The 12,374-nt window shown below is 33.3% G+C and overlaps 1 pseudogene; it reads right to left on the bottom strand.

Annotated features, from left to right (window-relative positions):
• Window positions 1-1,342: 1,342 nt before the first annotated feature.
• LOC141540915 (olfactory receptor 8A1-like) lies at window positions 1,343-2,307 on the bottom strand (annotated as a pseudogene).
• Between the last annotated feature and the right edge of the window lie 10,067 nt (window positions 2,308-12,374).

Genomic DNA, 12,374 nt, shown 5'->3' on the forward strand with positions numbered 1-12,374 from the left:
CAAACTAAATAAACAATAATTCATGATAACTGTCAACTATCACCCCTAACAAGTATCATGAAACCCACAGTCTCTCATTATTAAGGGTAGATCTTTCCTCCACATTATTCTGATTTTTACCTGAACTTGTATAATACAGGAATTGGAAAAAAAAGGAAGTTGAGTGGAAGTCCTTAGAATAGAAAAGAAATAATATTATTGTTAATTGATTAAGAGAACAGGGTTTAAAATAGAACAGGATTGGGATACCCACATCTGACCACATCATATTAGATAGAGGTACTTTGACTTGGGACCCAAGCTGGAGAATGCACAAAGAGGAGAGTTTGCTTGGTGGAACTCTATCATCCATCATCATATTTCATTCTGGGTCATCCGTAGATCAGACATCAGCATAAGATCTGTTGGGAACTGGACCAGTCTGTCTGAAAGCAAAGTCAAGGTCTTTTCATTTCTTGGGCCCTTGGAATGTGGCTTTCAGTGAAATGAATTTCGCTCGTTTTCCTAAATATTTTGAATATAGGGGATATAAGAAGCATAATGCTTGATCAGTACTAGAAGACATAGGATGAGAAAGGGAAAGATAAAATTGTGTTGCATATGTGTGCATTTGAAAAAAGTAAAGAGGTGAACTTGGTTATTAACATGATACCTTATTATGATCATAAATATGGCTAATGGAACTTGAACAATGCACTACTATTTAGAGTTTCTTAGTTATTCCTTTTAAAATGTTAATTTCTTGAAGGAAAATAATTTTTGGTCTGTAATAAGAGGTCATTTCTCTTTTTGTTCTGTTTGAGGTTGATCAATAAATGAGAATCTTAATGGCAAACAAGACACAAGATAATTTTTTTGATATTTTCCCTGAATTTTAAGTAGAGGCATGAATTTTTGAAAAATATATCAGAATTACCTTATGTTTTTAATTTATGAAATAATTCCATAATATAGCATTAGGAAAAAAAGATGATTGTACATGAAACTGCAAATCTCCTAAGAATAACTTGTAATTTCATTTAAATATATAATAAAGGTCTCAAGCAGAATTTATTTCTTTTTCTTTTTTTTTTCTTCCCTCCCACTAGACACTACACTGCCAATGGATGCAAAGAGACATAAACACATACATACATATACATATATAAAATCTATCTACATATATATCCATATCCATATATATGTAAATATTTCATTTGATACAGAAAACATTTTATTTATATGTCCTTTTGGGTTACTTAATAATTAATTATAGTCAAAATTGTTAATTCATGCAAAGAAACTCTTAAAATGCTCCTGTTACTCTCTTCAATATTTTCATGGTTTTGCTCATTTTGCTCTGTTATTTGATGCAAGGCTTTCCATGTCTGCACCAAGAAACTGCCCAGTCTTTTCTGATTTTTCTCAGTGCATCCTTCACATCCTTATTCCTCAGACTATAGATCCAGGGGTTTAGCATAGGGATGACTGTGGTGTAGATCACTGAGGACACTTTTTGTTGAGTAATGTAGCTGGTTAATGCAGGCTGACAGTACATAAAAATGATGGAGCCGTATAGGACACCCACAGATGCTAGGTGGGATGCACAAGGGCTGAAGGCCTTGGACCTGCCTTTAGCAGAATGAATGTTTAGGATATTTGAAAGGATGAAAATATAAGAAATCAAAATAGATAGAGTGGTTAACAATGAGTCAATCACAACCAGAAGCATCACTAAAAGTTCATTGAGGTGGTGCTAGAACAGGAGAGTTTCAAAAGGGGTGGAATGTCACAAAAATAATGACTAATTACATTTTTCCAGAAGGACAGTCTGGTTAAAGCACTTGTATGAGTCACGGCTCCAAGATCCCCATAGTATATACTCCTACCACTAGTAGGAAGCAGGTTCTCTGAGACATGGTGATGGTATAGATAAGGGGGTTACAGATGGCAACATAATGATCATAGGCCATGGCTGACAATATGAATAGATCAGCAGCAATGCCAAAAGTACAGAAGAAAAAGAACTGGGTCAAGCACCCTTGGGTAGGTGATGATATTCTTCTCTGATACAAAGCTCACCAGCATTTTAGGAGTAATGACAGAGGAGTAGCAAAGATCAATGAAGGACAAGTTACTAAGAAAATAATACATATGGATATGAAGATTAGAACTAGTTTTGATAAATGAGAGTAAGTCCAAATTTTCCATCATGGAAATAATATATATTTGTAGGAAGAGTAAGAAGAGGGGGATCTGGAATTCTGGCTGGTTTGTTAATCCCATAAGAATAAATTCTATCACTGTGGAATGATTTCCTATATCCATATTCCTTTGATAGTTGAAGTGGAAATCTGAGGAGATGGGAAAAAAAGAATGTTATTAGGGTTAACTACTTGTAAATGTCTGGTGACATAAGATCTAATGAATGATTAGATAATGAATGAATATCTTCTTAAACTGAAAAGTGGCACACACATTTCCACATATATATATATATATTTTAAATTTAATTTTTATTTTATTTTATAATTATAACTTTTTTTTGACAGTACATATGCATGGGTCATTTTTTACAACATTATCCCTTGCACTTACTTTTGTTCAGATTTTTTCCCTTCCTCCCCCAACCCCCTCCCCCAGATGGCAGGCAGTTTTATACATGTTAAATATATTATAAAATATTCTAGATACAATATATGTGTATAGAACTGAATTTCTTGTTGCACAGGAAGAATTGGATTCAGAAGGTAAAAATAACAGTTTACACTCATTTCCCAGTGTTCCTTTTCTGGATGTAGCTGATTCTGTCCATCATTAATCACTTGGAATTGGATTAGCTCTTCTCTATGTTGAAGATAACTTCCATCAGCATACATCCTCATACAGTATCATTGTTGAAGTGTATAATGATCTTCTGGTTCTGCTCGTTTCACTTAGCATCAATTGATGTAAGTCTCTCCAAGCCTCTCTGTATTTCTCCTGTTGGTCATTTCTTACAGAACAATAATATTCCATAACATTCATATACCATAATTTACCCAACCATTCTCCAATTGATGGACATCCATTAATTTTCCAGTTTCTAGCCACTATGAAAAGGGCTGCCACAAACATTTTGGCACATACAGGTCCCTTTCCCTTCTTTAGTATTTCCTTGGGATATAAGCCCAGTAGTAGTATGGCTAGGTCAAAGGGTATGCACATTTTGATAACTTTTTGGGCATAATTCCAGATTGCTCTCCAGAATGGTTGGATTCTTTCACAACTCCACCAACAATGCATCAGTGTCCCAGTTTTCCCACAGCCCCTCCAACATTCAGCATTATTTGTTCCTGTCATCTTAGCCAATCTGACAGGTGTGTAATGATATCTCAGAGTTGTCTTAATTTGCATTTCTCTGATCAATAGTGATTTGGAACACTCTTTCATATGAGTGGAAATAGTTTTAATTTCATCATCTGAAAATTGTCTGTTCATATCCTTTGACCATTTATCAATTGGAGAATGGCTTGATTTCTTATCAATTAAAGTCAATTCTCTGTATATTTTGGAGATGAGGCCTTTATCAGAACCTTTAACTGTAAAAAATTTTTCCCAATTTGTTCCTTCCCTTCTAATCTTGTTTGCATTAGTTTTGTTTGTGCAGAAACTTTTTAACTTGGTGTAATCAAAATTTTCTATTTTGTGATCAATAATGCTCTCTAGTTCTCCCTTGGACACAAACTCTTTCCTCCTCCACAAGTCTGAGAGGTAAACCATCCCATGTTCCTCCAATTTATTATTTCATTCTTTATGCCTAAATCTTGGACCCATTTTGATCTTATCTTAGTATGTGGTGTTAAATGTGGGTCCATGCCTAGTTTCTGCCATACTAATTTCCAGTTTTCCCAGCAGTTTTTGTCAAATAATGAATTCTTATCCCAAAATTTTGGATCTTTGGGTTTGTCAAACACTAGATTGCTATTTTTATTCACTATCTTGCCCTGTGAACCTAACCTATGCCACTGATCAACTAGTCTATTTCTTAGCCAATACCAAATGGTTTTGGTGACTGTTGCTTTATAATACAGTTCTAGATCAGGTACAGCTAGACCACCTTCACTTAATTTTTTTTTCATTACTTCCCTTGAAATTCTTGACCTTTTGTTGTTCCATATGAATTCTGTTGTTATTTTTTCTAGGTTATTAAAATAGTTTCTTGGAAATCTGATTGGTATAGCACTAAATAAATAGATTAGTTTGGGGAGTATTGTTATCTTTATTATATTCGCTCGGCCTATCCAAGAGCACTGAATATCTTTCCAATTATTTAAATCTGACTTTATTTTTGTGGCAAGTGTTTTGTAATTTTGCTCATATAATTCCTGACTCTCCTTTGGTAGATATATTCCCAAATATTTTATACTATCGACCGTTATTTTGAATGAAATTTCTCTTTGTATCTCTTGATGTTGGATTGTGTTGGTAATGTATAAAAATGCTGAGGATTTATGTGGATTTATTTTGTATCCTGCAACTTTGCTAAAATTCTGAATTATTTCTAATGGCTTTTTAGCAGAGTCTTTGGGGTTCTCTAAGTATACCATCATTTCATCTGTGAAAAGTGATAATTTGATTTCCACATTTCCTAGTCTAATTCCTTGAATCTCTTTCTCGGCTCTTATTGCCGAGGCTAGAGTTTCTAGTACTATATTGAAAAGTAATGGTGATAGTGGGCAACCTTGTTTCACTCCTGATCTTACAGCATTTCCACATATATTGATAAACTACTAATATAATGTTGAATTGTAGCATCTAAATCTGAGATTTGAAAACAATTAAAATCTTTTAATATAATAAATACCAGCATATTAAATTTTATTTAAAATAAAAATACATTTCTGAAAGCATTATCTTTAGAAAAAATAATCTTACAAGATGACAATAGAACAAACCAATGGTTATAATATAGAGTAAATTTTTCTTTTCCCAAAGTTAGAATGATGAAATAGTATCATAAGGAAAAACAAGACCTGAAATTTCCTCAAATGGAAATATTTAGAAAGAATGAAATAATTGTGATATATCTAAAGGGGACATCAAAGAGACAAAACAATGATTATTGAATTTCCTGAAAACTATAAAAAAGAAAAGAATTTAATTTCTACATTTCAGAAAATATTAAGTAATGCTTGTTCCCATCCCATAGAGGATAATCTAGAATTCAGCTCTTTAAGACACAAGAATATTGAACTTCAAGAAAATAATACCTTAAAATGGCAATATAGTGATTAAGATTAATGATACCATGAATATGACGAAATCATAGACTCATAGGAAGAAATAAATTTATGCAAAGTGAAATCAGTCAGAACAAGTAGGAGAATAAAATGCAGTAGTAATTACAACAATGTCTGAAAGACTTATTTATATATGTAAAATAATTGAAATTGTTGAATGTGAAAACATAATGCTCAAATTTGCCCCAAAGAAGAAATCTTGAGAAATCCTTACTCATCTTTGCATATGCTGGAACTAAGGATGTGAAACCTGGGTGGGTTTTTATTTTAATTTTTGGGTTGTCTATTTGAAATCTCTTTCCCTCTTTTTCTCATTTTTATGACAAGTAATGTTTTTTTTTTTTTGGAAGAGGTAGGAAAAAAAGACATTTTGGGAAATTTGGGTGATATGAAGATGAATATTATCCACAAAATATATAAATAAAGGCAGTATACTCCAAAAAAGCCAATTGCATTTTATAATATTTTTCTAGAAAATATGAAATCACAGAAAAAGTGAAAATGAAATATTTTTAAAGGTCCACTCCATCCCCACCATTCCTGAGAGCATTACAGAAGTTTTAAGTCATTACTGTGAAGGATTGCCAGGGACATCCTCCAACAGCAAATAAGTAATTAATATATAAATTGTTTTACAATTTACAATTTATAAACTTCTTGGATCCATTGTGAAATTGGATAACTTGTCAGTCACAGAGTTAACATGAATCACAGACAGATTTGAACTCAGGTATTTTTCACTCTAAGCTTGGCCCTTTGTGTCACTCTGCACCTTGTCTTGAAGTTCTTATTGTTCCCATAAGAATAAAAGTTGGAATGATGATATTTCTTTACTATTACAAAAACCCAGTACTGGTTTTTCTTCTTGATTCTTTCACCCCTGTAATAAATTCTTCAAAAGATATCAAGTCTACACCTGGCCAAGTTCATTACTCTTCTTAAAAATCATTAGTGACAGTATACATTAAGCAAATTTTAGATACCAAGATCAATAAAGTTCATTCACAATCTGTAGGCACTGCCTTTCCAAGCCAATTTCATGTTCCCTGCTATGCATTCTAAAATTCATTCATGCTCTTTGACAAGAATTTATTGATTGAAGAGCTCCTATTTGCTGAGCACAGGTAACATTATTGAATTTTATATAAAACACAGGATCTTAATCAACCAACAAATTATTGTCAAGCACCAAGTGCCAGGCACTATGTGTGTAGTAAATGGAGATGCAAATGACAAAGAATAAAACAATACTTGAAAGGAATCATACTTAAACCTCATAAGTTGTCATTCTAGTAAGGATGAAAGTCCCTGAGAAAAATTGATATCTTTGAAAGACCTTAAGTGGAAGACCTAGATTTTAATGCTAGTCCTGCTTCTTAATATTGTGATATTCAACAAATAATTAGACTGTGAGGGTATCACAGTTCTTATATGTAAAAGGTAGGGCTGGACAAAATGAGCTTACAGTTCCTTTCCGGTTCTAAATTTATGATACTACAATCCAATGGGAAAAAATTATAAAATATGTTTCTAAGACTATTCTTTAACTCTGACAATTTCTGATAGACAAAGACTTCTAACACATTAGCATAAATATGTCAGACCTTTCCTACTTTCTCATCCAGAAAGCAACAATAGAGGAAATCTCTCTAAAAGATTTAGGCAAATCAAAGTCTAATTAGACAGTAAAAGAACTTCTAAGTTTGGTCTAATGTGCGTGTTCCTCCTGGTCATTATGTTTGCACAGGCAAATATATGAGAAATGTTGTTTCTCCCTTTTGTCAAAAAAAGTGATGTGGATATGGATGATTTACCAAGTTTTGGGTGATGTACATAATGTACCCCAAGACCTTCATTTTAATAAAACATATACCAATGTGTTAACTAGAATTCATTGGTATCCCTTGGGAACACATTCTTTGAAGATCATATAAATTGAGTCCACCACCATGACTGATTTTTGTTCTAAGAGAGATGGCCAAATAACCATCTTTTTCTTAATAAACATGCTGAACTTATTAATAAAAATATTAAATTGGCCAGAAACTGTCTTTCAGAATTTTTTGATAATCATACTGTCTCTTTTGAAGTTAGACCTTTTGAAGTTTTGAAGTAAGAAGTTTGTGGAGGGCAAAAAATTCAACTACATAGAGGGAAACATGCAATGGATCACAAATAATAGTTTCACCTTTTTTGTTGTTTGCTTGCTTTTTTTCTTATTTTTTAATCTGATTTTTCTTATGAAGCATGATAAATGTGAAACTATCTTTAGAAGAATTTAACATGTTTAACTTCTATTAGATTACTTGCTGTCTAAGGGAGAGTGGTGGGAAGGGAAGGAGAGAAAATTCGGAACACAAGATTTTGCAGGGGTGGATGTTGAACACTGTCTTTGCACATATTTTGAAAATAAAATGCTATTATTAGAAATAAAATTAAATAAATAAGAAACCAAAAAAGTGAAACATGCAAGGTAGATTTAAAAATCTCTTAATGTTACATTAAAAAAATAAAATATCAACATTTTTATTTGCTAATTTCATTGATTATTTCTCCTCTTCTAAACTCTTTTGATGGCTTTTGAATATCTTTATTCTTCTGAGTATTGTTAACCTAGTTTTGAGTATGATATTGAGAAGATGCAATTTTTGTTCAAAGATTAGCAAGGAGGCTGCTTACTGAATAAAAGAGCACATAGTAGGATATAAGTATATGAATATTTGAATTGGAGAAGGTTAAGAAGTAGTTTGAATACCAAATAGAAAATGTTATATATTGATTCTGGAAATGATAGGGAACCACAAGAGTTCGATGAAAAGGGATAGAGATATTTGTGACAGGCAAACCAATTAGTAGACTTGCTTTAGTTCTGATTTGAGTTAATTCAGACCTACAACAGCATGTTGACAGTGTCAGAGAAGAGGTGATATGTGATAGATACAACAAAGACAAAAACTAAAGACATTGGCAAAATTCTGTCTATAGGAAGAAAAAAGTGTGAGGAGACATAGATTTTTGTTAATTTATGTGATGAGCATGGGTGTCTAGGAAGATAGTGGTGCTCTTGATGGGATATAGCTTCTAGAGAAAATGTGGCAGTATCCCTGAAGTCACTGGGTCTTGGCAGTGACTAATTCCACAAACAGTGCTGGCTGTCAGGTAACAATCTGTTGGTCAGTTATAACAAAGTTTCTGAGATAATAATGAGATACATACCAAACCACTCTTCTCCATCTCTAAGACCACTCCTGAATTCTACCTCTAAGCCATAAAATTAGCCTATCAGTGATATGTAGCACCTGATCTCTCTATCTTTTTCATATAAATTTATCTTCTTGCTCCGGATTCTTAGCTAAATCCTTTGGGAACTTAGCCCATTTCAATTGGCATTAAATTAAAATAAATTTTGCTTCTTGACTTGGAGAGGGTTTCAAACTTGCAACTCTTTTTGAGGCACCTTGAGACACTAGTCTGCAGCCCCAATATTTTGGGGTCTCCTTTCTGAAGCTTAACCAGCATTTTTTTTTTTCAGAAAAGTAAGTGGTTTGAACAAAAGGTTATGAGTTAAGTGTTGGTCATGTTGAGTTATATATGAATATTAAATATTCAGATGAACATATCTAACAGAGAGAGGAGAATGAATGTCAGCATAAAATTAAGGCTAGGTAAAATAATCTAAGAATCATCACCAAAGAAACAATTGAATTCAAGGAATGATGAGATAACAAAGTAAAACAGTAGGGAAGAATGAAATGAAAGCAAAGTATTATTTTTTAAAGATATTTATGGAAAACATTTTAGCAAGAGCTTATTATGTGAATAATATTTAATACTTGTGTGACTTATCTTTTATGAACTACCAGACCTATCAAATCTAAGGTTTTCCTGAGAGAATTGCAATGCAGACTATAATCTGTTGAAGGAATTCTGATATAATAATGTCATAGTAAAGCAAAATAATTAATAATATGTAGATTCTGGCTTTCTAGGGTGTCAAGTCTTGTCAACTTCCTTAAATACATTTAAAAACAGCATCAGAGGAAAATTGTGGGAGAATCTTTTGTAGAAGGAAGACTATGAACCTAAGAATAGCTGCCAGGAGGAAAATAACCTGGCATAAGGTCATCTCAGACACAGAGACCTAACTGCATTGCAACACTGGCTTCTTTATATGTGCTGTCTTCCAATGACTGAATGTAAGCCCCTAAAAGGCAAGAACTCTTTTAGCTTTATTTTTGCATCACTAGTGTTTTGTGCACCCCCCCCAAGCCTTGTACTCATTCAAAGTATTTGATTAACTATTTTTATTCAACTTTTGAATCCTTGGAACTCACTGTCTGTCACAGATTGAAGAAATAAAAAGGCATAAGATTTCACTTCTACCATGAAAAAGCCAAAAGACTTTTCCTGAGTCAAATGTGTGTCAAGAACAAACATAGACTGGGGAAATTATGGTGTTTAGAAAGGCAAGTGGTAGTGAGATTGGAGTGACTATGTCTTGTGATTGAATTGTAGAATTAGCTCAATTAACTGTCTTTCTATTCAATGATGGGTATGATCCAACTTCTTTCTTGTAAGAAAACTATTGAATTGTGAGAACCATGAAAGGACTTTGTAGTATTGTTTAATGCTTACATGGTCGGGCAGCTGGACCACCTCTTCCCATTGCTTCATGACTTTATTTAAAGGCCTAAATTAAGAAAACCAGAAACCCAGTCAGATCCAAACATTGATATAGAAAGTTTTTTCACTGTTGTACATCTCAACAGCTCATATGTCTTATATGAAAACTGGATCCATATTTGTCGATCTATTATAATTTCCTGATCCTTTGGTAATTTACAAATCATTACAGGAAATGGTAGATATTTTTCTGTTATTTCAGGGAATGATATCTAATCATTATCCCCTTCTCAATTTGGAAAATCACTTCTCTTTTCTCCAATTAGATATCAGGTTACCAAATTGTGTATACTGTTTTATTGTTTTCTTTTAAGTAATTGATATTATTTGACTCATTTTTAATACATAAAAATCAGTCTTGGTCTGCATTTTGGGTCTAGGGCTAAAGATCAGGAAACTTTATTCCAGTTTGTTGAGCATTTGGCATATATTGCTTAATAAATTGATATATTTGGAATTGTACGTGTTTCTTTCCTCAGCAAAGAAGTGATGGGCACAGAGATGTATATCTGCCTGTAATCTTGCCATAGGATTTACTTAGCCTGGTGAAAGGGCAACCAACTCCAGATATACATATATTCTGCAAGGTTTCATTATTTGATCCATCTTTATTTTTGCCTTGTAGTGGTCTTAAATCTTCACAATAACTGGTATGACTTGACAACAAAATAAAAACCAACTTGCCAGGGATAGCTGAAGTTTTATCATTAAAAATTAGACTTTTACAAAAGCTATCATTATAATTTATCCTTCATTAGTGCTGATGTCACTCAAAAATCAAAATGATGTGGGTGCTGTAGACACCAGATGTCAAGAGGCACTCAAAGTTGGGGTGTGGTCATATGAAGAATTCATAATGGGTATACTCTTTGTCAAAAGGTATTTAGGAAAGAGGATATAGGCAAGATGAAGGGATACAATATGACACCAGGAATGATAAATATGAAATAGAAGGGAGAACATAGAAAAATAAGTTCCTCAGTGAAACTCACAATTACCTATTGCAAAGGGAAAGGGAGTACCCCATGAAGTCAGGGCCTGCACTTAGCTGACAGGTTAAATCCTGAAAGGGATTTAGCACTCTAAAAGAGCTAGTTAGTTGTAAAGAGGAGAAGTGAGATTGGCAAGCATAGTGGTGTTAGGAAAGATAATATGTGGCATGGGGGAGGGATAAGGAGAAAGACACTAAGAGGATGAGTGCCATGGGTGAGTCTCAGGGGTTTGCCATAACTTGGATTTCAGAATGGAGGACCTCACCAGAGGGTGGGGCCATGGAACTAAACTTATCCCTATTAGTGCTTTCTCCATGCCTACCTCAGGGAATAATTTTTATCAATTCCTCTGCTAACCATACCTAACATTGGAGATTTCATCAATGCTAACTGCATATTTTTCACAACATTCCTTCCTTGGATAAAAAGGCGGAGGGAAGAAATAAGAAATAAGAAAGTGGGACTACTCTTTCTCTCCATCATCTAAACATTTTCAAGGGAGGGTACAGAAGTGAGTTAGCTTCCAGTGTTATCTCTAAGTTAAAACAAGTAATCAGTGTGTTTCTCAGGCACCACTATTCACTCTTCAGTTCACAACTACTTTATGATTCAAGCATATAAAATTTGGTTACTTGCCTTATTCTTGTCAGGATTCAAAGAGTCAGTAGACTGATGCTGGTTTTTCTCAATTTGTTGTAATGTAAGACTAATTCATAGAGGTTACTCCCCTAGCAACTTAATTTTTCACAAAAGTGCTTCTGAAGTGGGATTGTTGAAAATTTCTGATAAAGTATAAGATAAAATAAACAAAACAAAATTAGGATAATGTTTTCAATACCTGGCAGAAGCATGAGAAACAGATACTTTTTATCTGAGCTGTTTAGTGATAAATGAAGAAGGATATTTATTTGTCCAAAGAATCATCTCAAAGAAAATTTCTCCAAGAAAATAAATGAGTACAGTTCATTTTTCAGCATTTCTTCACTCCAGAGGTTGGTCTCTCTGGGAAAGAAGCAATTGCAAGGAATATTTTTATCTCTAATTAAAGACATTCCCATAAGCATTTTTTGTGCTCCTGTTGATATTGGAAGCAGGAATCTTGGTTAAGTTTGGTGGTGAAGGTAGAGATTAGAATCAGTTAAAAAACAGAAACAAACAGGCAATCCCCTTAGACATTTGTATGAAGTCTTCTCATAGCTCAGTGTTCTGATTTCTTCACCTTGGGAAATCAGGATTCCTATTATTAATCATATTTTTACAGAGTATGTTTTCTATTCCTTAAACAGTCTTCATTCTTTTCTTCACAATGAATTTCAACTATTTGTCCTCTTTCCTATTACTATGATAAATATTTGTTTTTAAATAAACTCATTCAATTAAATATAATCCAGCAACTATTTATCCAGCACCAGTCATATACTAAGGCAATAAGATTATA

Source organism: Sminthopsis crassicaudata, chromosome 4 (genome assembly GCF_048593235.1).
Source record: "Sminthopsis crassicaudata isolate SCR6 chromosome 4, ASM4859323v1, whole genome shotgun sequence".
NCBI lineage: Eukaryota > Metazoa > Chordata > Mammalia > Dasyuromorphia > Dasyuridae > Sminthopsis > Sminthopsis crassicaudata.